The sequence below is a fragment of the Coturnix japonica genome, chromosome 1, assembly GCF_001577835.2.
Source record: "Coturnix japonica isolate 7356 chromosome 1, Coturnix japonica 2.1, whole genome shotgun sequence".
In the NCBI taxonomy this organism is placed as follows: Eukaryota; Metazoa; Chordata; class Aves; order Galliformes; family Phasianidae; genus Coturnix; species Coturnix japonica.
Genome location: NC_029516.1, coordinates 75,277,549 through 75,304,459, shown reverse-complemented (window position 1 = coordinate 75,304,459; position 26,911 = coordinate 75,277,549). Strand labels below are relative to the sequence as shown.

Here is a 26,911-nt window from a genome sequence, read left to right as displayed (position 1 = left end):
AGTATCCAAGACTGGTCTAAAAATTGCCTCTGCACCAAATTATTTAACTATTATATGAAGGTCGCTGCCTTTCAGCTTGCTGGGAGACTATGAAATGATTACACAGGCACTGGAAAAATAAAGTTTAAGCTCACTTTTTCATTTAGCTTTAGTAACACGGCTCCTTATTAAATTCATTCTTAATATCACCACTTACAATTTGTAGTGTTATCATCTATCTAATAAGAATTAATGCTGTTAAGTGTATAAAAATACAAGTGAAGTTTAAAACAATGAAGTCATATAATTCTTACTTGAAGTTTTGAACTGCTGCAGAGTTACTATGGATGGTGGTTTGCTTCTTGATGAAGAAGTTGGTGCAGTGCCTTCAGGGACAGTGCTCAAAGATGAAGAATGACTCACTGGCCATTCTTGGTAATGGAGATCAGCAAGAAGTACAGACCATACAGTTACATCTTTGAGAAAGTTGCATCCAAGACTGCTGTAAGGGTTTCCAGGGGGAAGAAAAGTAATTTTCACCAAGACCTCTTATGCTGAGGCTCTAGCTGTTAATATGTTGTATTTGTGCAGGAAGAGTCACATATCTTGGTTTTTTTCTGGGCTTTCCCTGCTGCTGTGGTGTAACACATGCTCCTAGGAGGGCTTCAGGCAGGTGTGACCAGGTAGCAGCTGTAATGTGCTCCTGCCTCCAGACCCATGGGCACCTCCAACCTTCCCTTCCCTTGTTTGACAAGCATGAGATGGCTATAATTCTTTAAGCCAAAGTGAAAGGCTCAGAGGATTGTGAATGGGAGCTGAGGCATTTTAACCACTCTGCAGGCTCAGCCTGCCAGTTTTTCTGCGTTATCCTGAGAGAGTAAGCATGATGCCATTTTCCCTCCCTTTCTTAAAGCTGCCTTTAATTATGAGCTGCTACAGCTCACAAATCTGGTACATGTCACTGAGAGCAGGTGGTTTCTAAACGTGGGCCACCTAATCACATCTTCACTGCTAACAAAGCAGAGGGAACTGTCCAACCCTATTTTTTCTGATGGTTAAAATGCCATCAGTCTGAATCTTGAGTGAAAACCAAATGATTTCACTGTGGTTGCAGAATATTCCAGGATAATTCTTAATATACTGAGAACTATCCTAAGCACCTGATAAGCAGAATGGCATTAAGTAGCCAGAAAAAGGAAGCAGGAAGTACTGAGTTCTCTTCCTGCTCTACTAAATGGATGTGAACAAATCTTGCTTTTCAAGCAAATCATCCACTCTTTATCCCTGTTTTGTCTCTTTTAAATGTAGATTAGTTGGTGCAAGGCTATTTATTTGCATGCTTGTAGAGCACATCTCCAGTCTTCCTTGGGGCTGCAAAATGATGATCATGTTGGTTTCTAGTTTCAGCTGTAGATGAGAGAAGAGTAACAGGCTGATGTATTAATACTTGAAGTGTTTTCTCTTAATATACCGGATCATTGTTATTATAATTGTTTTAGGGAATATTACTAGAGAACATTTACAAACATTGGGAATTGCTCGTACGAGCTGAGCCAGCAAGACATGAGTGGATGTATTTGTCAGTTGTTCTGTATCTTGTGTGAGACCTGAAGGATGCTGTAGGCCTGACACACATATAATAACTAACCAAGATCTAGAGCCAAACACACAAGTTTCTTATGTTAGCAGCTGAGACTTAGCACATAGATTTGGGTCCAAGGTTGTGCCAGTTTTGTCTTTTGTACCCTTCCTTATTCTGACTTACAACTTGTTATTCTGATATCTGGTTGGTGAAGTAGGTAGCTACATAGCTTCTCCCCCTTCTGTTTTTGTCTGGTATGCCTTTCTGTCCCCTCACAAACTGCCAGCTGGGCATTGTGGAGAGAGATGCGAACAGCAAAGCTCCGCTGTTTGCTCTTTGCATTTCTTGTGCTCCTCCGAGCACACACACAGATGCACAGGCTGAACATGGTGTACAACCACACCAGAAAATTATCATTTGAATGCTTTTTCAGAAGCATTTTCTATTTTATAATATATGCTATTAAGAAGCAACTCAATGAGTACTTCTGTTTGGCACCATAGTGCCTGACACTCAGTCCTATGTTAGTTTTCTTTCTGTTCTTGAAGTGCGTACTGCTACACTGGCAGAAGCCTTGCTTCAGTCCTGAAGTGCTAATGCTGTATGAAGGAGGGTGGGGGAGGGGAAGTCAAATGAGACTCCCCGGGTTCTGCCTGTTGTTGCAGAATCTGCAATAAAACACTTCACTTCTACATGAGAGGGGAACAACTGGGATTAAATAGCGCTGTTCTCCAAGGAAATGGTTTCAGCTTTAAAGCATCAGGTTGTTGAACACAGACCAGCAATCAGAAGTGCTGTCTTAGACAGCAGGGTGCAAGCTGGAGGCCTGGCTGCGACAGGGTGTCAAGCACTCCAGCCTTTGTTTGTTCTCCCTGTAGGTATTCCATCTGGGTTTGGCTTCCAGAACTCTGGTTCAGGCCATGTGATGGTGTAAGCATTCAGTGGTGGAGAGAAAGCAACTTCCCAGGAGAAGGAGGAGATGCTGGTTGTTGTGCTTAGACACTTCTTCTTGGCTTTTACTTTCTAGTTTATATAAAGTCAAAGACTAAATAACCATAGATAAATGTAAACTAATATGCTTTAGCTCAGGTGTGGTCTTGCAAAGGTACATTTCTGAACCAGGATCCTGCTCATTCTTACTGGTGCCAAAGTTAAAGCAGATCTTTATTCCTAATGTGAATTCCACAGTTCCTTTTTCAAATAATATTTTCTTTTAAATGGCTTTGCGCTAGGGATTATCCCAAAACTGAGTAGAGAGTTTCCAGAGAGCTGTGAATGAATCTTTTCTTAATGGTTGCTTAAAATGTTGGGATGTTGAATGTCAGACATGGCCTAGACAATGAAAGCACTCAGTGCAGGTGCCTATGGTTTTACTTAGTGTTGGTGCTTTCTTTGCAGACTGCCTTTTACTCTGGCTTTTTTAGCTATTACACTGTGATGCCAGAATACGATGTAGGGATGGGATGGGAGACAAAGATGTCTTTTACAAGCACTCCCTTGACTTTAAAACTCAGCCACAAAGGGCAGTAGAATTTATGTCACAATTTATGCCAGGTCTCTATTGTTTCTGATTGATATCACTTCAGCAGTAAGCAATAGTGCCCAGCTGATAACACTTCTGCTCTTTGCAGTAACAAAGTTAGTAATTAATAAAGCCTCAGATGTGAAACAGACCACAAGGTGATGTCTGTAGAGGAAAAATCTACAGTAAGTATGGCCAAGGTTATTTCTGGCAGCTTATTTAAATGTATAGACTTAAAATCAGACGTTAAGTATAATTGCTAAAAGAGCACAGCCAAAATGCAAACAGCCAACTTGTCAAAGATTCCTACCTTGATTTTTGTGGCAAACACATAACGAAGGCAGGCAGCCATTAGAAAATGTCTTCTCATACTCATCCCTGCTATTCTTATCACTCTATTTCTGGAAACTGTCTTTCTCTACCTTGAAACAAGTGAAGACACGTACAAGTTTGCCAACTATTATCCTGCAATTGCCATCTGGCCACAGATTCCAAGTAACTATCTAAAATAATGGAACAGTTCCTGGGACATGTCATCCATCAGGGAGATCTTGGCTGGAAGAGTGGTGTGTTACTGCCAGTGTTTTTGGGTAATTGGGTGTTAGCTCTTCCCTCCTGTGACCCTACAGCAGAGTCTGGAAAAACTAAAAGGTGGAAGGAACGACTCAGTACCTTGGATGGCAGCTACCTCTGGGACAAAGAAGGATTTTAAAGTTGGTGATAAGTAGATGCTTTAAAAATGAAGTCTTCCCAATATACATATATGTAATAAAGCAGCCTGGTGCCTCTATCAAATGTGCTTGTTGTGTGAGTAGAGACTTAAGAACCTTTTTTGTAGTTGTTTCCTCTGCAAAAGCATTCTGGTTCTATGCGATGATGAGCTCCATGACAGAAAGGGAACTAATCAGATATGCTGATTTGGTTTAATCAGGTTTAAACCTTTTAAAAGGTTTTAAAGGTTTTTAAAAAAGGTTTAATGGTAAAAAAAAATAATAATAAAGAAAAAAGTCACTAGATTTTTTATTAGAAAACATGCTAGGAGCAGTTCTACCATGCAGTTTGTATGCCACATAGTTTAACATCATCTGCATCTGAGATAAAAGAAAAAGGCTGATCAATGGTATTGCATTCTCTGTCACTTAAAATTTCAGTTCAGCTACTGTGCTTAATCCTAACCAAATTTCTCCTGCTGGCTCTCCAGCAGTGCAGCAGAAATGTTGAATCATGGCTTGAAGCAGTGATTGAACACCTGGTAGGAAGGCAGGGCCAACCAAGGGGAGCTCAGGTGTGAGCAATGCACATGATTGACCAGAAGGGGTGGAGCCAGGATCCACTCCCTTCCCAGACATCATAAATGAAGAAAGGGTTGGCAGCAGAGGCAAGGCTATCTTGTTGGAGATCTCTGTGTACCTGAGGCCTTCTAAGGGTAAGCAGATCCTTTTCTTTGGTTCTGTGCCCACAGCTGCTGCATTTGAGCAAGGTTCACCTGCTGTAGCCTAGGGCTTTGCTACTCTGTTGTCATTGCTGCACTTTCCATTCTGTTAACAACACTATAAGCGGTGTGTTTTTGAAGGTCACAGAACTGTGGTATGCTATGAGTTTGAAAAGGAGGTTCTCTCAGATATGTCAGTAAGCAGATTGACTCTGCTAGGGATAAGGTATGCTTCTTTCAGTAGTTGTATTAACTTAAATCACTTGGAGATCTGGAGTTTGGCCTCCTACCCTGCCTTTTTGAATCAGCACCAAATTTAACATGTGGCGCAGCTGGGAAGATCTCATTGGGTGGCAGTGGAAAATAGAAGAGAATAAAATAATGCAGGGCATTGAGCAATGGTAGCCCCCTTCCAGCCAACTCTCTCCAGTTTTATTGTCAAGCATGATGCCATATGGTATAGAATGTCTCTTAGGCTATCCCTTGTCAGTCTAGGTTTACTCCTCTACTCTTAATAAACTGATATGAGCTTAATCAAAAGCATATGTTACAGTTGTACTATTTCTGACAGCAAATTGTCATTTTTACTTCTCAGTTTTCCCTTCTGTTCACAGTGCTTCAGTTTTGCACATGTTTTAGTACTGTAGTAGAAAAGTGCCATTTCCTGAATTCTTGATCCTACCTCCTGATGGTACAAATGGGCAGCACTGCTCAATGAGATTTAGCTAAACAAGGTATTGCTGCAGGCGTAAATAGAGACAGGAGCAGCAGCAGCATAGTTGGGCAGCAGAGAAGACAAGATGGTAATGAAAGAGTAGGTTGAAGCTGAGAAAAAGGCTTTGCTGCAAGGAAACAGCCATACAAAATACAATGTAAGTAGTAATAATAAAGACCTAAGTGAAGTAGGTCTTAGGCTCTGTATTGCAAGTTGTCAAAGCATTTAGCTACGTGGCTATAAATGTTAATGTTGTGTGCTGAGGAGATGGGTTAGGTGTCTCAAAATAACTTTCCTCACTTTTCTTTCCTTCATACCCTCACATCGAAGGTGTCAGAACTTATGTTAATGTTTGAAAAACCGCAGCCAGGAAACTGAGGGAGGCAGCATTTAATTTTTTCCCCTAATGAATTTTTCAAGAAAATGTATGGCTGTCCCATCATTTGGTCAGTGAAACCCAAATATGTTCCTGCAAATAAGCACATTAAACTATAAATCATTCACATTTGAAGTGAGACTTATTCTACAGAAACAATAGATATACTCAGAACAGAATGGATTGTGAAATGTCTTGTGAGAAAGCAGGGAGGTTATGGTTCTCTGTGATATGACTTGTTTCTTGCTACCATTTCCATGCTTTATTTACTTTTTTCTAGTCTTAAACTTTTCTTAACTGGTACTTGTTAAAGATATTGAACAGTTAATATCAACGTGTACTGTTCTCTGAGTGTTTGTTTTTTAATTTAATGAAATATAAGTGTTGGTGTCACAGACATAGTCTGTCTTGTGTACCAAAGAGACATGGAAAATCTGGCAGAGGCAGAAGGAAATGTCCTCAGGTGGTTTATTTCTTGACAATCTCCTTTCCAAATAAAAGTAATCTTATTCTTGTGAGAAGTGGGTAGAGGGACATACAAGGGCTTGGTAAGTGGCTTGGGCTGGGAAGAGAAGCTGAGCAGAGAAGTGTCGCTTGTTTATAGGTTAACTCTATTTTCTTCCTTCTCTAGATTTGGGGATGTGCAGTGTAGATGCCTTCACAGTTAGCAGAGGAGCAGCTGGTCAAGGCTTGTGTTTAAATAGTCTGGATTCTCTAGGGTAAATTTACTCTTTGTTGTTCACACTGTGGCCTGCAGTAACTTCCTGGCTGTCCATCTCCATGCTAGCAGCCAGCACTTCTGCTGGCATGGGCTGCTCCTTTGTCACTTGGCTCCAAACAGTTGAGAGCCTGGGCTGGAGAAAAGGGAACTGAAGCGCTGCCACAGGAGCAGCCCTCAGCTGCTCTGCTTGTGGCTGCAGACTGCCTCCCCAGCTGGTCCCAGGCTGGGGTCCAGCTGCAGCTCCATCTTGATTCTCAGTTGTTCAGAGCTGAAATGTATCAACAATAAAAACAATCTCCTAACTGCTTCAGGTCCCTATGTAACTTAGTATGGATTTAACTGCCTGTATGGTCATAGACTGGCTCTTTCTTTATAGCAAATGAGAGCAGTGTGCAGCTGCCTACAGTCCATATATGCCTGGTCACACAGATCTCCTGAAAGGCAACGCTGGATTCACTTCTTTATGCCAGACATGAGATGTTCAGATCACCTCCAGGACTGGCAGTTTCCTGGGGGAAATGCGTGATGTCTTGTTACTGTTGCACTTAAATGACACCAATCACAATGGCGGCATGAGAGACGAACAATGGCCTGTGCCTGGGTACTGATACCAGGAGTCTGGATGCAAGATGTGGAGCAGTGAGAAGTTTGTCCCTCCTGGTGCAGAACGCATCTCATGGTGTAGAGCAGTAATGGAAGGGTAAAAGTGGAATCTTCATAGCTACTGTTGACATCAAAAGTCTACTTTGTTTTCTCCTTCAGTAGCTGTAATGAAATTAATGGGGCAGCCTGTGCATTGAGACACCAGGTTTTGTAGTAGAATTGGGTTCATAGGGATGCAAGTGTCATTAGTTGTTCTGGCTTATCTAAGCTCCTAAAGAAAAGCCATGCTTCTCCATGGGCAGCAGGAGATGGATGTTATACATCACTTTAATTGCACTAAGCAATGAAAATGCTGCCTGCGTGCATACCTTAATGGATGTAATTTCCTGTTTTTGTGCAGTTTGTCACACCTGGACAAATGATTCTGAATAATGCTGCCTTGCTCAATAGGGTGTATTTTCACAGTGGAGCAGACTGTCAGCCTATCAAAAGCCCAACAAAATAATCTCACCAGGCCTTTCTGGCTGGGCATCCTCTAGCATATTTAGCGATGTTAATGGTGCTTTAATCAGAAAGATGAATACCTCCATCCATCCATGGAAAGAGTGTTCTCTGTCACTGGGACTGGTGACACAGTGAGGAGCTTCTTAAAAAATGGCTTGCTGTCTGAAGCTTCTGAACTGTGGTCTGCTATTCCATTGGCATTTCATCTTGCTTATGAAATCAGTGGGAACTTCCATCTTACTGACTAGCAGTTAGTATGCATTTTGTCTTTCCTAGCTGAAAGGGATTCTTTTGCAGATAAATAGGGCCTTAATTAGGCTGTTCTTTGTGGAAGAGAAGCTGTTTGAAGGAGGATATTAGAGTGGTGGGTTATTTTCTTTATTTTTCTGCGCATGGCTGAGTTGAGGAGTGATATTCTTTGTGGACTACAGCTACTTCTTTTGGTTACTTTTGTTATGTTGCTGGTATTTTAAACTGGAGCGTGCACTGAATAAGCTGGGTATTTTTCATGCTTAATTCAAATAAGTAGTTAGGCTTTCTAGGGGATTCAACTACTCTAGTGAAATTCTGTTCCTGCCTTGCTTCCAGGCTTGGGGAGTGGGAATTGATTCAAGATACTAAGTTCTCACTGTGAGACATGGTGAGTATCATAGCATATGTTGTATTATAGCATATGCTCTGTGTCTGTGAGGTAGGAATGAGCTCTGTCCCCTGTTTTATAGCTGGGAAGATGACTGAAGAACACAGGCTGACTGATTTTCAAAGCTATTCAGGCAGGTGGCTTATGGATTTATATGCATTTTGCTCTGTTCTTCAAATCCCTTCCTGTATTAAAATCATTGAGTTGGAGACCTGGATATTTTGGAAATTCAGCTGAAAGCCTTTCTGTAATTTTAGATGTCTGAATAGATTGCAGAAAATCCCTTGACCAGACTTTCAAAGGTCATGAAGAGACTTTGGGAATTGAATCTGATTATGTCAAAATGCAGAGCTGAAGTTTTGCCACCTGATCATCTTAGTCTCTATTTCCACTCAGACTGATAGTAGGGGGGCAGCAGGGTAAGTAACCCACCTGTGTTTCACAGCATTGTTTCTGCAGCAGCTACCCGTTCTGCCCTGCAGGGTGGTACAGTGCCAGTTTTCTGGTGACAGCCCCTCTATTCAGCATGTCCTGAGAAAAAGGATCCAGGAGCACAGAAATGCCCTGTAGGCAGTGCAGCAATCCCTATTCTAAAGAATTCTGCTTGCAGTGTGTTTACCATGGAGGTACTGCAACAGCACAGCAAGTGATTCAGAGTCCCAGGAGGCTGCTGGCAGTGGGGAGCCTCCTGAGCACTTTCAGCCTCATGGCACACTGACAGCAGGGCCACACAGCGGGTGGCTCCTCTGAAACACAGCACGTAGCTGAGGGCATATGTGATAGCTCCCTCCAACAAATCTATTGCATGGGTACAGCAGAGACAAAGATTTTCTGACAGTTTTCCGGTGCCAAAACTGAGAAAGCTATAGCTGTTGCTTTTCTGGTTTATTTTAGCAATCATTTACTGACTGTAGGCAGCAGTGTGATCTAGCAACACAGTGTGATGTAAGCTCCATCATAGAGCATCTCATATCAAACTAGAGGTAGCTATAGGTACTGCAAATATATCTCCTCCCTCCACCTCTGTGCGCTCTGCAGGTTGTATTTAACAACAAAAGACAGCCCTCCCTGTACCACAGGCTATGGCTCCAGCTGCATATTAGTGTTGCTGCTTGTTTTATATCTTACAGTTCAGAATGATTGTTGCACAGCGTTTTGGATGCCTCAACTTCTTGTACTGCCAGGGCTCTGCAGTCCACTTCATAGGTGCAGCTCTGTGCCCTGACCCCCCGACTGCCAGGGCTGCCTTTCCCATTGCCTCTGAGCAGTGGTGTCTTTCCGCTTGTTGATAGTCTCATAGTATTGCACATCCTGAGGGGATTTCTGCTGCTGTGAGCATCGCTGACTGTGTTCTAGCCCTTGCTTTACATTATGATGCATGCATAGAACTGATGTGCAACACCTGTGCTTGCTCCTCAGGTGCTCTGATCAGCACAGTGCAGGGACAGCCCATAGCTGATGAGTTGCTCTTGCTGGAAATTACAGTTACTAGGGATGAATAACCTGTTACACTGGAGGGGAGGATGATGATTTGGGGGCCCTTTCTTGGGGGTTCTGGATGGCCAGTGGAGAGCTTTCCCCTCTTGCTTGCTCTCTTCCTTCCCCCCAGAAGAAAATTCCACCATTAGAGCTGACGTACAACTTTACTTGCTGCTAAATGTGTGTGCATCTGTTTTTGTGAGGATATTCCAGTCCCAAGTAAGACAGTCCTTTAGCGTGCCAGTAGAATGAATGCACCTAACACTCGTGATGGCAGACATCAGAAACAACCTGTCTTCCAAGCACAGTTATACAATGATTAAATTCAGTAGCTCTTGCTTTGATTTGTGTTTGAGGCTGATTACATTGAGGCCCACGAATTACTGCAGCTTGCCATGTACTGGGAAAGAGTCATTCTCCACATTAAATCAGTATTATCTGACAGGATTTTCAGCAGGATTTTGCAAGAAGTAAAGCAGCCTGTCCCCGCTTCCACACCACCTTCCTGACAGGGGCAGAAAGCAGCTATGCAGCTGTGGTATTGATGGTGCTGCTTCACACAGACACAAGCAGAAGCTGTACAACCTCAAGAAATTCTGTGTCAGGCAGAGCAGGCTGCTGGTTTGAAGAAATTCTCGGGATCACTGGCACTGGGAATGGTTTTGCTAACCAGTCCCTAATCGTGCAGGGGCAGTTATAGCTTACACACTACTTATAAACCCTTGCCTCTTTTCCATTCATTTAATCTTGGGAGATAAAGAACAACTAATGGCATACACACAGCCTGCACAGTGAATGCACAGCTGCAAGGCTTTCTTCTCCTGCTCCTGTTGCCCTCTTGCTGCCTGGGTGAAGGCTGTGCTGTGCTATGGCAGAGTGCCAGCCAACAGCCCAGCGCATGGATGCTGCTGCTGCAGTGTAACGTGCTCGGGGGAAGCAGGGCTCTGTCCTGCCTCAGCCTTTGCTTCTCTTTGGTTTCCTCTAACTTCACCGTGGGAAACACTTTCTGACTTGTACCTGATCTTGTGAGGGAGGCTGTGAGCAAGTGTGAATGTTTCTGAAGTGCTTGATTATCTGTTGTGATACACATTGAGCCTCTTTATTTATTTATTTTTTCTTTCATATTAATATATACTTCAGAAGCTTTGGGGAAAGGCTTATTTGGCAAATCTTGCATGATAAAGTCAAGATGTGTTTGCAGTGGGAGATCTCTTGTAGATGGGGTGGGGATGAGGAGCACTTGAACATGGAGACTTGCAAGTAGGTGAAAGTGCAGACAGGTGTGCAAGCAGAAATGTGCATCCCTGTAGCTGCACTAAAGCCTGGCAATTTGGCGCTGCTTCTGTGAACTTGGCCTGGCTGATTGCTTTGCTTTTAGAGTTATGAGGTCAAACCTGCAAGGAGGGATTGTTATTTGAAGGTCTTTTATTTTTTTCTTGGTAGTGCAGCATATTCAGCTCTGTAACCCATTATGAATGGGCTCTTTTCCTGTTTGCTTTCCTTTGTTACCTGTGTTCTCTGCAGTAAGACGTGTTAGCCAGACCGCAGAATCACAGGCCTTGGAAGCAAATAGGGAAGAGACAAAGCACTGCCAGCACAAAACTGAAATGGACGCAAGCCAGTCTGGCATGGAAAAATGTGGCACCGCTCATGGATGAAGTGCAGCTCAACTGACAGAAGTTGCTTAGGCAACTGAGAATACTTTGGTGCCGTGTGGTGGAACATTTAGTCTCTTTCAATTTCTGTCACTTGACAATGTTTGGAGAATAAAGGTTTTTCACAAAAATGTTACTTAATATAAGAAGGACATATATGAAATAGTTTATTTTCTACTTTCACAGAGGTCATGGTTAGAAGAAAATTCTATTTTTCACATAGGATGTGACATTGAGGAATTCTACTAGGACCAAGCTTTCAATCTGCAGCATTTCCAAAGCAGATATAGGACGAATGTAGAAAAAAGTTTCAGCTCTTATTCAGAAAGCAATGAAATGCCCATGCATGTATGCTTTAATAAGCTTCAGTGCCTTGGAGAAATCAGTCTCTGCCTGAAAGTTAAATACAGAGATCTTTTGGAAAAAATCTCACATAATAAGCTGTGAAATGGTACAGAACTATTCTAATAGGACGAGCCTGGCATGTGAGCCATTGCTTGGTTATACCAAAGAAGTGAATCAGCTGAGTCCAGAATTGACATCAGGATGTCAGTATTAGAGTATGGAAGTCATCTGAATGCCAGAGAACCTTTAAAACTAATTTAATCTGTAGTTATAGAGCAAACATTTTCTTTATTTTTTTTTTCCCCTTAAAGATCTGACCTTGTTGTTCTGCCCGTCAAGGGAACCATTCTGAAGGACTGTACAGTGTATATGAAGGCAGTGCTAGATTTGCAGTAGATAAATGGTGCAATGGAGGGGAGGGAGGAACAATCAGCCATAAATTCCTACCATCCTTCTGTACAGAGGTGTCCGATACTTCACTTTTGTGCTGTAGTAACAATGCACAATGGCCTATGCTGTGAATTCATAGCTTTTCTTTGTCTTCGTAGTGTACAGGCTGCCCTTCTGTATACCAGCTGAATACCTGTTAAAGCTGCTAAGCCCAAATCTGGCAGAATATAGGAACAGATGTCAAATGTGTACCTAATATAGCACCAGTTTCTGACAATGACCAAATGTGAAGTGTAGAACAGCATTAGAAATACACATTCCTCTGACTGCTCACTCAGGCCTGGCCAAGATCGGTGTACTCTAGTAACTCTGATTTCTCTTTGAATTTGTCTGATCTCATCCCCATCCCACACGTACTTGTACCATTTAGAGAACCCTGTGCAGTGTGGTTGGAGTTGTGTATAGAACAAAGAGTCATTTCCTCTGGATTGTTTCCAACTTTTCTCCTGCCAGTTTCATCTGATATCTGCTAATCCTTGTACTGAAAGACATTGCCAAGTTGTCTTTTACACACACAATCTCTTTTGACTTCAGTATTTTACAGACCTCTGTCATTCTTCATTCTCAGTCATCTCTTTTGCAGAGTTCGTTTGTGTCATGACTCTTTCCCTTGCAGTGGGATGTAGCACCACTATGATAATATAAAAGCAGAGAAAAGCACACACAAAAACAAATAGCTTACTAGAGCTGAATTTGTCTTCAGATGCTGTGCTGTAAAATGCATAAAAGCACTGATTTTTCTCAGGTGTTCCTGCTCTCCAGAAGGGAAGAACTAATGCCTACTGTGTTGCATGCTCTGTTTGTTCACCTGTGCTCTGAGTACATATGTGTTGCACAATGCACAGCCCAAACTAGTAGCAGTCTCTGCAAAAAGAAAATCAAATTAGGACTCTGTGCTAATGTGACTCTGCAGTGTTTGGTAAGAAGCTGTCTGGTGGTTGGCTGGGTCAGAGCACCTGGAGTGGGTGTGAGACTGCCTCTCTTGCTCTGAGCTGCGCCACACATCCTGAGCAGTGTGCTCATTGCTACAGCGTGGTAGGGGAGCAAAGTAAGAAGCATCTCTAGGGTGGTACTTTGCCATTAATTAGCACTCCTGTTTTGTTTAGGGTCTACTACTCAGAACTGTGCTGAAACAAAGATGCTCTTGTGCTAGCTCCTTTATTGCAGTATAGATGTATACTGCTGTGTGTACCTTTGTAAGCCAAGAGGCTATATAATTGATTCTTGATTTTGAGGGAATAGATATTGAGGGCTTCATGCCTTTTTTCTTCTTTTCTCCTCTCTCTCAATTTTTTAAAATTATTATTATTAGTATTTTTCTAATGGCAAACACAGCTTCCTCGGTAGTAGACTGCAAGGAACTGTAAAATGGTCACAGTATTATTGCCCCTGCCACAGTCTTGAAGAGCTACATTCATGGGGTTCCTCCCTGGAGACACCAAGTGGGCAGGAGGAGGAATGGCATCTCTCAGCAGGCCCTTCTGACCATACATTACTGGTACCCTCGAAAACAACAAAAGCATTAAGACTGTTCTCCAGGCAGAGCTGACCTGAGCAGTCATGCCAGTGTTTGGTACTTCCTGGGCTCTGAACTTCTTCCAATGGCAGTGTTGACTGGGACATGTGTAACTGCTTTGACATAAGAGGAACCTTGATATATTTCATCCTGATAGTATTAAAGGGAGAATATTACCAGCGTTATAAGCTGGCAAGATGTTCACTGAGCATGGCTGTGGTGATACTGGTGCGCTACAGTCTGCTCCTTGCTGAGAGAGCTGAGGGGAGCACTGAGAAGCTGGAAGGGATTCACAGGGAAGAAAGGAAATTGATGATGGGCCTGGAAAGTTTTATTTACAGATAAAATTAAAGTGCTCTGTATGTCAGACTAGAAAAAATGTCAGATGAGAAAAGACGACAGTTTTGTACGTATACTAAGAAAGAAGAGTTATTTAGGACCCCTTCCAAGATCTGAAAAAGGAAGGTAAAGTACTGAAGCAAGGGAAGAGAAAGTTGTATTGGATACAGGGAAAATCTTTTAAATAGTGATGCACATACTGCATTAAAGATATAATTATTCACCGGAGTATTGTTTAGGTCCCCTGATATCAGATGTGGCACTGGACCCCTTGGGTCATCATCCCGTTTTAGTCTGGGATGACCTGTTTCCAAGTCTCCGAAGTTACTAAATGAAGGTGAATCACTGTTGTAGTGGGAACCGCTGCTTCTCTGACTATCTTTGAGACCATTACCCCCATCTAAAAACTGTAAAACTATCAGTTTTACTTCCTCTAGTTGTTTGTTTTAAATAAGTTCTGTTCCCTTCTCTTCTGTTTCTCAGCGTTGTCTTTTGTAATGCCTTTACACTACTCTTAGAACAAGAATTTACTGATATCTTTGTGTTGATCTGTTTTCATGTAGCATCTTTCACAATAGACACATTTTCAAGGTGAAAACTGTCATGTTGTTAGTACATTATAAATACTGTAGAAAGAAATATAACTAGATCACTGTATCCTCTTTCCTTGGTTTTGGTACGTTGCTTCCTAGTGCAAAGAGTTTATTGCTATTTGGTCAGTAAGGTTTTTTTTCTCAGTCTTTTTTCTTAAGTCACTTTGTTTTTCTTAATAATGATCCCTTGCATGGTACTTCATTTTATTCCTTAGTATTATACGTTCCAAAAACAAATTTACAACGTGGCACATTTCAATGCATTACCAAGGAGGTCAGTATTAGTGTTCCTACTTTACAGGTGTTTAAACTGAAATCCAAAAGGGAAACTGAAACAGCAGAGAGCCAGGGACTGAATCCCCAATACCTGTTCTCTATCTGATGCTCTTTTCAGCAAGGGGCCCTCCTTTCTGCTAAAGTTGTTCATCTCTGCTAGGCACTTTGATTAACTCAGCTCTCTTGGCTTTGCTGCATCTACTGATGGACACATCTGTTGTCTTCGGGAGTTTCATGAAGGTTGGATGTATTAAAACCTCAGCTTTTTTAGGAGGCTAAGCTTCTTCCTAACAGTAGAGATGAAGCATCCTGGTGTATCATACAGCCTTGTCGCAAGAAGTCCAGATGAGGCCTATGCTTTGTGTATTTCTAAATTTAGCTTCTCTATAAGAATGTGGACTTGCATAGTCTGATCTTGTTATTTAAGTTATAGTAATATCTGGAAGCCCTTTCAGAGACCCGTGGGTCTGTGCACTCCCTTAACACCTGTCAGGTCATCAGTCCCATCGAGCGTATCCTCCTGTATGTAGGAAAGGCCTAAACAGTCACTTAATTTCCTGTTGCAGACCAGAGCATGAGTTCCAGTATCAGGTTTGGAATATATCACTGCCTTAAACAACTGCTTGTCTCTATTTAGAAAGTAGAAAGTCAAAACTGACTGGATACTGTGATAGCTACAGTGCTCCTTTGTGTGCCACCACCTGAAGGAGCAAGTATTACTTGTCTGCTTTAACCTCTGAGGAGATATGCATCCACTCTGGTTGATTATGTGACTTACAGGAGTATCTAAAAGCTGCAGTCGATTTATGTGCTGTTGTGCTGGATGTTGTATAGGACTGAGCATAAGGAACTTCTTTGTGTTAAGTGACGGGTAAGTTTATTGCCTTTGGCACTGGTGCTAATGATTCATTAGTGCTCTGCTGATAGGATGTGGTTTTCTTTGGTTTGGGCTGTTAAAGTCATTTAGCTAAAGCCTGCCAGCCAGCCAGTGGAAGAGCTAGAACTAGAATGCACACACAGCTGGATCTTTTCCTTTAGTTTGTGGCTACACTATTAGCTAAAATAAACTTCAGGCTGACTTTATGTAGACAGACACTATTACATAACCTGGTATCTATCTTAAGTGACAGAGATAATGTACTTTTCCAATGGACAGCTTGGAGTGTATTACTTTATTATGCTCACCTGTTAATTCCCCTCTTCTCAACAGTGAGTAACCTTGTAAGTGATTCTGATTAACCCACATGGCTGTGTTTCTGTTATTCCAGCCCTCCCTACTGTCCATTCTGTTCTCAGCAGATGGAGTGGGCTTGGTACTCCAGTGTTAGGGCTGCAGATGATATGTGCGTGCTTGGTGAAAGAGCGGACTGAGTCATTCAAATATTTATGGTGTTCTTCCTGTTGAAAAGATTAATGGGGAGATGAAAAGTGAAGTGCAGAAAAAATTGCTTTGCTGCAGAAATCACTGTGTTTCCCAGTAAAGAACTGTAAACAGCAATACTGTAGGGATTGATTTATGAAGAACAGAAACAGGAGGAATTCTGCAGACCTCAGTTGAGTGATGGCAACTGCTAGGCCATGAGAAAGGTAAGGTGCTATTTGAAGTGGGACACAAGGGCATAGCTGAATTGAAGGAAAAGAAAATGAGTGTACGTAATGCTGGCTGAATATTACTCAGATGTTCTGGGCAGTGAGACCTTTCTTCTGCTTCCCCAAAGGGGTGGTGGAGAACTGCATCACATGGGTTAAGTTGGTTTTGTACTGATCAAAACAAGCCTAAATTGTGTCCTAGAACTTTGTGCAAGATTGTAAGGAATAAATACAAGCTATTCAGACTTCAGATCTGTCTGTGTGAAAGCAACTACCTGCTTCTCTCTTGGAGCAGGTGTGTGAAGATCAGCAGGTGGATGCTACAATTCCTTGTCCAGAATCTGCCCTTTTCTGCTTTTGATGAGACCAGAGAATTCCAGTAACTCCTCCAGCTCTTTCATGAATCTTATTTTTCTTTCCTTATAGACTGAATCAGTTCTGGCTTGCATTAGCTGGAGATTTTTACAACTTTGGAGGAGAGTTTTAATGCTAAGCTTAGGTCAGATGCTCAGGCTTATATATTTTTATATATATATATATATATATATATATATATATACACACACACACACATATATATATAATATATTTAATATTATATATATAATATATATTTATATATTTATATTTATTTATTTTCTGGGGAATTGGAAACTGAGGTAGGTGCCACATTTTGGGAATAAATTCTAGAGATCTGGTCAGGTCATCCTGTGTGTATATGTCCATGTCTCTGAGGTGGCAAGGAGTGTATTCATTTAGGTTACTTGTTTATTAGAAAATTCCTCAGCTCTCAGGTTACTCGGAGGGGCTTCAGCTCTCTTCCTAATCAGTGCAGTCATATTGATTTGCTGAATGAAATAAGCTTTGAATATCGGATAATTTACCTCCAGATAGAAATCAGCAGTGATGTCAGATGAGTGAATCACAGAGTTAGAAAGCGATAGTAGAGTGGAGTGAGACCTCACCACTGAACAATGAAGCTTTCATGAGTTTTGAAGTATTTTTTTTTTCCTCCCTCGTAAAATTCCTCTGTCCATGCAGAGATGTACAGTTAGGTACTGTAGTGCATTTTCTGATCTCTCACAATTTTAGAATGTGATTTTTTGAGGATCAGCCAAGCCCTTGAGATGTGCTGAGTGTGGGGGTATGGAAGCAGGCCATATGTTTTGCACGTATCATGTCTGTAAACAGAGGAGCTGCAACGCTGGTCCATTGCTAAGAGCAGAACAGCTGTCTCCAGCAGGAACTAATGTATGTTCTTCAGAAGTTGGTTTAAAAAAATCCCCTCTTTGCTTCATGGCTCAGATTGGATCAGTAAATAATGCTTCTTCCATGCCTTATATGGAGAGCAGCTTTTTTTGTCTCAATAAAGAGAATGGAGAGCAAATTATGATTTTTATCTTTATTGGTGTAACAACACATACTGTATTTCAGCTATACCATCTCCAACCTTTTGGTTGGCTTTTACAAAGTTACCATTCTGTACCACATCCCCTACCATTTGCTTTTCTATTATACTCTTTCCATCTTTTCCAGAAGTTCTGAGGCATAAAGTCTCCTCCAATTTCTGCCACATAGTCTGGACTTAGAGCCTGATTAAATGCCACAGTTTTACCCTATGGAAGACTTCTAATATCATTTGGTGAGCTGGGCTTTTTTCCCACATTCTTCTGTAATATAGTCCTCTGAATCATTTACTACTTTTCTAGAAGATGCTGACACTTGATAAGGAAAATCATAAAGATAACAAGACCTTGGGCTGTCTATTCTATGCCATTTGACAAATCAGAATAGGTTTATTGTTTTGTTTTGGGGTGGTTTTTTTTTTTGTTTGTTTTTTTTGAGAAATTTTTCCAATGGACTCAGAGGATGATTTTATTTTCCTGTCAACATGGCAGATTTTTGTGACTTTAATATATGATGAAAGTGTTGACCAGCTCTCATCGTTCTGATTGTTGTGCTTTTTAAATTTGTCTTGCTACCTAGCAACTACTGTCGTCTTTATTCTTATTATAACACAGGTAAAATTATTTATGTTTTTAAATTATTCTTTAGCTATGTCTGATGGGTGATTTGGGGACAATGCTACCTATGTAATTTTCTTTCTGTTATTGATAAATAAGCATGTTTGTTTTTGTTTTGTGCAAAGTCAGCTGGGAGCTGCTCCTTCCATTCAACAGTGTAATGGTATCTTGATATTATCATCAACAGAACCCATAATGATGCAGGTATAATATTCTTTTACAGTTATTTGCCTATAACAATTTAATCCCCTATGGATTGTGACCCCATCCATGCAGAGAACAGTAGAATTGTTACATACTTGTGGTAAACTGGCACTCCCCATCTTCAAGGGCACACGGCATCTTCAGTGGCATACAGTCCTTTGGGGCTTATATTTGCTACTAAATCATTTTCTTGCAATGTAGCATTGCATGCCCTTCCTAAGCACTGTGTTTGGGCAGATCATCTTTCTCTGGCACCTTTATGGTTTCTTCCAGAGCTCTATATAACTTGTTTCAAAGTGCAAGGAAGCTCTGGAGGATTGTTCCAGATATTTTGCTTTATCTATTATCTGTTTAGAGAATCATTGCTCATCTGGAGAGTTAACCACTCAATTTAATCCCAAAGCTACGTGCTACAGCCTTCAGTAGTATTTGTGATTAAAAATAAATGTAATGGTTATGGCTTTTCCTTGCTGAAGATAAGGCGCTCTCATGACACACGGATTTCCTGAAAGAATAACTTTCAGGGAATCTCACATATTGCTTCCTGCTTTTGGATATACTTTTACTTGAAAACTTTCCCATCTGAATCCTTAGGCGCTTGAAGACGGATCTGTAACCAAATCATAAAGGAGAAGTATTAAAGCATGATTTAACCAAGATATTCTCTAGCAGTATGCACTCTGTGCATTACGGTAGTCACACCTGTTTGGGTGTTATTGCTGTTTGTTATGGGCCAACCACAGGCCTTTCCTGTGATAACACCTGTTGGCTGTCCTGGAACTAAGCTGCAAATTGTCTTTATTTTACTTTTTGCAGAGCACAGATCTGATGCTGGGAGTTCTAGAAGTAGTTTTGAGGAAGCTGAAGATTCTTAAGAAACTGTGTTCCCTCTGACTCTCAAGCCAAAGAAAAAAATGCCAGATAAAAATCCACTGGAGAATTTATAGCGCTGCTGATTAAAACCATTTCTGGCAGTCTAGTGTGAAGCCTAGTTTTTGTGAGATGTCAAAGTCAGGATAGTTTAAGTGTTTAAGTTTGGCTGCTTTTCCAGACCCTTAGAGCTGACCTTGTAGCTTCTAGCTGTGTCTTGGTACTTGATAATTGCTAAGGATGCTATAAATAAGAACTGAAGGTCAGACCAAATGCACACTCTGATCAAAGTCTCACAAGCAAAGTATAGCTGACATTCTTTTTTGTCCTAAACTGTTGCACTTACAAGCTTTAGTACTTTCATGTCACAGCTAGTAATAAAGATTGGGCCATTGCAACTTGATTCTTTGTTGTTGTTCAATTAATGATGAACAAATCAGGATGAAAATGGCTTCTTTCTCTTTGATGTTCTCCTTTGGGTAAAACAGAAAAGCACAGCAGCGTCTTGCTACTGGCTTCCTTATGAATGCAGTGGCGTTTTTCTGGGTCTTTTCTCTATTTGCTGACTTTTCTGGTCTTGGCCACATTAGAAACCCATATCTTAACGTCAGCTGATGTCTGCTAGCTGTGCTCGGATGCTACTATCCATTTGCCCATAGCAAGCCTATGTGAGGCTTTGGTACCCTGCAAAGCCACAGAGGGCTTTGCCCGCTGTCCCCACGGGGGCAGCACTCACCTATTTATGTGCTTCCCCACAGCTCCTTTCCATGACAGCAGTGATGGTGAAGTATCCTGTAGGTCAGGAGACAGATTTTTTTCTCCTTTCTCTCTGATCACAGCAGGCCTGTTTCCAGTGCTTGGTGAAACTCATTTCTTCCACTGTGTTTTTTCTCCATTAGTCTCTTTTTCCATGGGCAAATGAGCAAGTAAAAATGAGAAGACCCCCCTCATCCTCAGAAGTGTGATCAGCAGATGAATGGGGAGAGGAGTGAGACTGAAAACTCAGGAGATGGCTGTATCTGATGAAGCTGGTGATGCATTCATAGCATGGCTCAACTACATTTTTTGTATGGCTTGAGGAACCAGGCAGGCAGTAAGGCAAAGCTGATTCATAGAAGCATGTTGCAAGACATGGTCACAAATGCCATGTCTTAACTTTATACCCTGTTGATAAAATACAAACATGGTTGGATCTTCTCAGTTTTTCAGCCGTGAGATTACCACATGATGTGACTTTATTCATCTTTGATTGGGCAGGCCCAGACATTACCTTGTTACCTTTTGATGAGAATTGCTGTGATTTGTCTCACACCTTTATGTGTGAGATAGAAAAGAAGAAAACATTTCTGCCTTCCCCCCTTTCCCTTAGCTTGCCTTTTGGGCTCAGTATACCAGCCTCTGTTTGGATGGATATTTAGCAGCAGTAGAATATTGTGCAAAACAGTGGTCTGGAAGCAGATCAAGTTACTGTGCCTGTACTATTTCAAAACTACCTTGAAGTGTTCTTGGTCTTTATTGTGTATGACAGGAGTCTCTGTATTATTTTCAGGGATTAAAGAGAGCATGCAAGTTATAAGGGCTGACAATGGACTAGTTTTTAATATTACCAAAACAGCACATTTTCCTGATGATTATCTCCTTTTAAAAATGTGTCTGAGCCTGACCTGTGCCTTCTCTGTGGTCTTGTGGATTTTGCAGCCCACGGTGACAGGGAACAATTATGTTGTTGTCTTCTTGGTGTGGTCAAGGCAAGTCTGGCCTTGTGTTTGTGCTGGGAATTCTCTTGTCTGACGGGGCAGCAGGAGGTTATCTGGAGGTTTCAAAGACCTTCTCTGGGTTTGGGCATCAAGTGAGATGAGAACATTTACTGAAAAGATAGGTACTGGTTTGTCTTGTTGCTGAGCACCCTGAGAATTCTAATAATGTGATAAGAGGACAGCTCTGGACAAGTCTTTATGTGTGGATAGTCTTAAGTACAAGATGTCAAAATAGGGTGAAGTAGCCACAAGAACCACAGGAATAAACCATCTTTTCATTTCTGATTTCTTTTATAACATGCTTAGACACTTCATGCTCACCTCAGTCCTGGTTTTGGCTGACACTGTTGACACAGGCTGTCAGGACACCAAGACCAACTGTTCAACATGTCTGATGCTGGGCTGTTGGTTCAGCAGTTCCACCTTGGGCAGACTTCTATGTGACATCAGCATCTATGCATGAAGTTTTCACTGAGAAGCAAATGTTTTCACATTTTATTATCAGTGCTAACACAAAAAACCCTGTCTTCCAGTTCCTAAAGCACAAGCCAATTGCTTTTTTTTTTATTTTTTTTTTCCCCTATATCTTAAGCCATATAACATTTGTTGGTTGAGTTACTGTTTTCTTTGAGCTTCCCTTCCCAAATGATTTACAGGGATGGAAAGTTGGCAGTAGCTGTACAACAGTTGTAAGTCTGTGCTGCTTTGTTTTTCAGTGCTTACCTAAGCTGTTAGATCAGGACTGAGTAGTCAAGATCTGACTTCTAAGTAGTATTTCTTAGTCTAGTTCATTTGCAGAAGGGAGTTTTCAGGACACATATTTTATGGGAATGTTTAGGTTTTTCTTGCATAAGCTGCTCATGACCAGCTGAGCTGAAGAAATGATAGGGCATTCCTTAGTAGAGTGGTACAACAGATCTTGGATCAGATAAGGAACAGTATTAAAATTTTGAGCTGAAATAACACTACCTGTTCTACTATGTGTGATGATGGACATGTGACAAATATAACTCGTTAATCAGATCCAGCAAATGACTGTACTGAAGGCTTTGCTTCCTGGTGACGAGTGCTGATTAGTTGGGCTTCCTGAGCTTTTAGGGCTTGGTGGGGGATAAATTTCACATGAGAAGAGAGGGCATACATTTCTTTTCACAGACTGTCTGATGAAATCCTATTTCAGACATGTGGCCCGCAGCCCAGGCTCTACACCCAGGTACCATTTACCTGAAAAGTATGGTTTGGAAAGCAGAGTTGTGCTGAGCAGCAGAAAGTTCACTCCAGTTCCTGTGTTTATGGGGTCCAGAGAAGTGAACCTTCTCTTCTGAAGGAGATGGAGTCACTTAAGGGAGATGAAATTAAACGTTAATGGAAACAGTTTGTGGAAGCTGAGGAAAGTATGCTCATCTTCTCTCAAGAGCAGGGCTTTCACTATTTCAGGAAACTGATTGCTTCCTTTCTTTCATCTAGTGTGTTTTGCTGCTGTACTGAGGTCTCAGGCTTTAATTTGCAAGGCACTGAGCTATACAGAAGAGAGGGGATCATAAAATCATGACCATTTCAAAGTCCTGCAAGGATATTTGGCTGTTTATTGCTCTGAGACAATGAACTGAGATATGAGAGAGAAGGGAAGAAAGAGCCAGGGAGCAAATAAGGAACTTAAGTGATTTTGAGCAACTTACATCTCTTCTACTGGATGAGTCATTTAATTCAGCAAATTCCTCACAGATTATCAGTCTTTTCTGTGTCTATGACTGTTGTTAGCTAAAGATGGCTGCATTGTTGAAGCTGCTCTTTTCAAAGCAAAATGTGAAATAACTGGGGTTCTCCATTTGCATGTCTGGAAAAATCATGGTTTGCTGCAAACACTTCCCATTTGTCTCTTAAGATGTTCCTGTTTAGACATATGAGAACTGGCAAGAAAAGCCTAATCCAAAATCATAATGGCTTTTCATTGATGTGGTATCAGTATCTCTTTGAAAATGGATGAAGAAAGTGATCCTCGGAATTGCAGAGAAATGACCATCTGATACAGAGCCAGAGCATTTGGAAACCTGCAACCCCAAACACATTAATGTATACTCTTTGTGGATATCAATTCCTCTTAACTTCTTTCTGTCCATTTAGCCTAATTAGTCATCCATTGCTTCTGCAACTCAACCCACCAAACTGGCAGGGTACCAAACATAGAGGGGCTTCTAGTCTTTCCTTTTCTCTGCTTTGCATCTTTTTGCATCACACTATACATTTAGTAGTCTTAATCGTGTAACTATTTAAACATGCACAGACTGATGTGGGTCTGGTCAGATGTGTTTTGAACACTCATTAGCAGTATGGGGAAGGAAAGAAAGTGTAGGGAATTTAGTAGGTCGTGGTAATTTCTTCCAGTTGGTGAAAACTCATGAGGTTTGTTAGATACTGTAGGGGGAATTAAACGTCTTGGCAGTCCAGTGACAGATGAAATTTGACACGTGTAAGGCTACAATAATGCCCACTGACTAAAGCAATTTAAGTTTCTCTTACCTGTGTCAGCTCTGTGTTTGCAATCTGCTTCCAAGGCAGAGGGAACATTAGGATAGATGTTATCGCAAATAGCTTAATGAAGCGTGTAGCTGCAGTTTCAAAAAGGGAACTGAGCTACTTGCGTTAAAAACAAAAGTCCTCCACACATGGAGTGAACTCTGTGTGGATAATCTGGTGGCAGTTAATGAACAACACATAACACAAAACTGACACTGCAATTGCTTCCTGAGAACATGAAGTCAGTGGGTTGAAAAGAGTTTCTACTTGAATAGTTATTAAAAGCACCTCACATTAAATGAGAGATAAATACTTAGAAGGCTAAGCATTCTACCTGTATTCTTCAGAGGCATAAACTAACTCCTCTGAGGCATGGAATAAAGTGTTACAGATGTTTCTTAGATAATTCTTTCCTTATATTTTCCCTTGCAACAGTAGTATTGGCTGCTACCAGTGGGATGGAGCATCAGGATGGACTGTAGATCTGATCCAATAGGGAAATAAGTGATAACTTTGACTGCAAAATTATAGTGATACATAGTACAGTACTCTGTCATTTCAATACTCAAATCACCTCTCCTTCAAAGAAATGCACCATCATCTTATTAAATGCTAGATCTATGAAATTTTATGCTGAGATGGAGAACATTTCAACTGGCCATATGCAGCTTTCAGGAAGTCTAAGAATTAAATGCAATAGGTAAGTTTTAAAATAACCTGGAAAGCTCAGCACTCATGATGAAAATTAGATGTTTTGCTACCAAGTTGGCCTCTCCAGGAGTGAGGCACAATAGAATGCATGAAAAATGTTCTGGCTTCCTAAGATGAGGTGCATGGGATGTACCAGAAAATAAGAGGAAATCCAAGGGTAAACACTGCTCTTACATGTTGTATAATGCTCTTAACATTGAAAACAAGTGTTTTTATTTCCTACTTCTACACATTTAAAATGTTCTCAAAACAAGCATAGTTTTCCACTTACAAATGTATGGTAGACAATGTAGTCTTCTTATAAGGTGATCAAGTGGCACTGGGTTTTAATACCGTATTTCTTGATTTGCCTCTTGTATATGTGTTTACCACATTAGTTTGTGAATTGAATGCCATCTATGAAGCAGCCATATGAGATATTCTTTGAGTGTAGATCATCTCTTTTTGAGGAAACAAAACAAAGGCTGACTAGATTGTAAGCTGTTGAAAAATGAGACTTGAAGCTTGTCTGTTTTTACTACATAAGGAGTTGAATCTTGGACTTCAAAATCTTATTTTTTTCTTTTTTCTTTTTCCACTTTTTTTTTGTGTGTGTGACATGAGACAATTATAAATAAATCATAAAAATTACAAATAAAAAGTGAAAAAAAAATCCAACCCTTTTCAGTTGTGAGTTTTCCAAAGTAGAAGTGAACGTTCAGAAGTAGGAGTCATAGTGTTTGGACGGGAAAGCAACAAAGCTTTGTCACGAGTCTGTTTGCTGTTTTCCTGTAGTAGGAGAAGAACTCTGAAATCTGCTGCTGCTCTAAAGAAGTTGTGCTCCTCTAGAATGGAAGAGCTGTAATCTTGTTACTGCAGATTGACTCTGTAGGCATTTTGTCAAGATTTCATAGGATTGTTACTGAATCCAGGATACTCACCTACAAGAAATATCTAGTTTTTAGTGTCTCAATCAATGCACCTGAATTCTGAGTGGCTGCTGTCCTTCTGTGAAAAAGAACGTTTAATTGTTTTAAAACATAATAGCAACTACATTTATTGATCTGAACTCTGCACTTGCTGCAGACTGTTATTTACAGCTACCATTTTGGTTAACCCATTGGAGCAGAGGCCAAGAGCTACAACTGCTCCTCTGAGCATACAAAGGAGTAAACAAAATATTTTTCTGCTGAGGGTCTTGAATTACAGTAAAGTTTAATGGGTTCCAGTCATGTAGTATCTATCCAAAAATTGTACTTCATTGTCTTTGCGTCAGTAAGACCATCCATGTTACTCTGTTTGCTAATACATATTGATACAGCCTTGCACTAACTACACTGTGTGTCAGCACTAGAAAGATCAGTTGTTGGAGCAAACTGGCTTGTCAGTTGTGTTACGTACCTTGCTAGAACTGCTATGGGTTGATGGCTTATTTAGCAGTTCTCAGGATCCTAATGTAATGATATAAAATTTCATTTTCTTTCTTCTTGCGCAACTTGTTCTGGCCCAGCACCTCATGAACTGTCTTAGTGTCTTATGACCAAATGTCTGACTTTATTAAAATTAAAAAAGAAACACAACAAAGCAAACAAAACAAAACAAAAAACTCAATCAGTCACTTCTCTCTAGCTAGAATTGTATTATTGTGTCAGGTATATGTTTTGGGGAGTGAAAGGCAGGATCTTGACACAGCTAGTCTGGTTCCTGTTTTGCTGAAAACTGCGTATGCTTCCACCAGAAGTCCTGCAGCTTGCATTGTGTATTTACTGTCCTGTTGGGAGACTCAGATGAAAGTCCTACTAGCATATACAAATGGGAAAGGAATTGTCTGAACTTATAAGTGAGAGAAGTGTAAGTTTATCCACCCATGCTGCTTAGGAACTAGAATATTACTAGGTATGTATACATTGTGTACTAAGGATGATGCTGAGGTGCTGCTGTGTGATGTTCGTTCCACAACAGAAATGCAAAGTTAAGCCTGAAGTTTTTACAGGATAGTATGACAATTGAAAGGAAGAACTTATCTGTGTACAGAGATCAGCCTGCTGGAGTTATGCTCAACAGAAATAAATTCTGGAGCTGCAAACTGTCTTTCAGTTGTGTAAAGTAATTTCTGGTGTCATTTAGGATCCAAATGCTTGTTTATTCACTTTTTAGTCAACAGCACTTTGTAAACCTGAGCTTCTGCATAGTCACACAGGAAAGCTGCTGCTTGTTTCCTTCCTTATCTACTTCATGTTTCTGAGGTGGTTAAGTGGAAATTTGCCACTGTCCACATCCTTTAAGTCTGAAACTTGATTGTAAAGACTATTTAGACTTTTCCTTTGTAAGGGACAGGGAAGGTTACCGTTGATTTCTCAGCCAATCCCATATATTTGACAGACCTGTACAGTGTTTCAGTTTCTTTGGGGAAGAAATTGTTATTCTATTTTTACTGGAAAAGTTGAGAGGAATCTTCAGGTAAGAAGCTACTGTGACATTTCAGATGTTTTGCGAGTTTCTAATGATTTATTCATTTCTATTGAAACTTTA

General features: G+C 40.9%; 1 long non-coding RNA gene across 4 annotated transcripts in view; it reads left to right on the top strand.

Annotated features, from left to right (window-relative positions):
• Nucleotides 1-26,911, top strand: part of LOC107320504 — a 258,990-nt gene that overhangs the window by 5,459 nt on the left and 226,620 nt on the right. For 3 of the 4 annotated variants that reach the window (XR_001558292.2, XR_004308966.1, XR_004308967.1), the window contains exon 1: nt 15,722-16,314. The exons of the other annotated variant lie outside the window; for it this stretch is intronic. This is a non-coding gene — a long non-coding RNA (uncharacterized LOC107320504). Of the gene's footprint in view, nt 1-15,721; nt 16,315-26,911 lie in introns of those variants that run through there. 4 annotated transcript variants of the gene reach the window in all.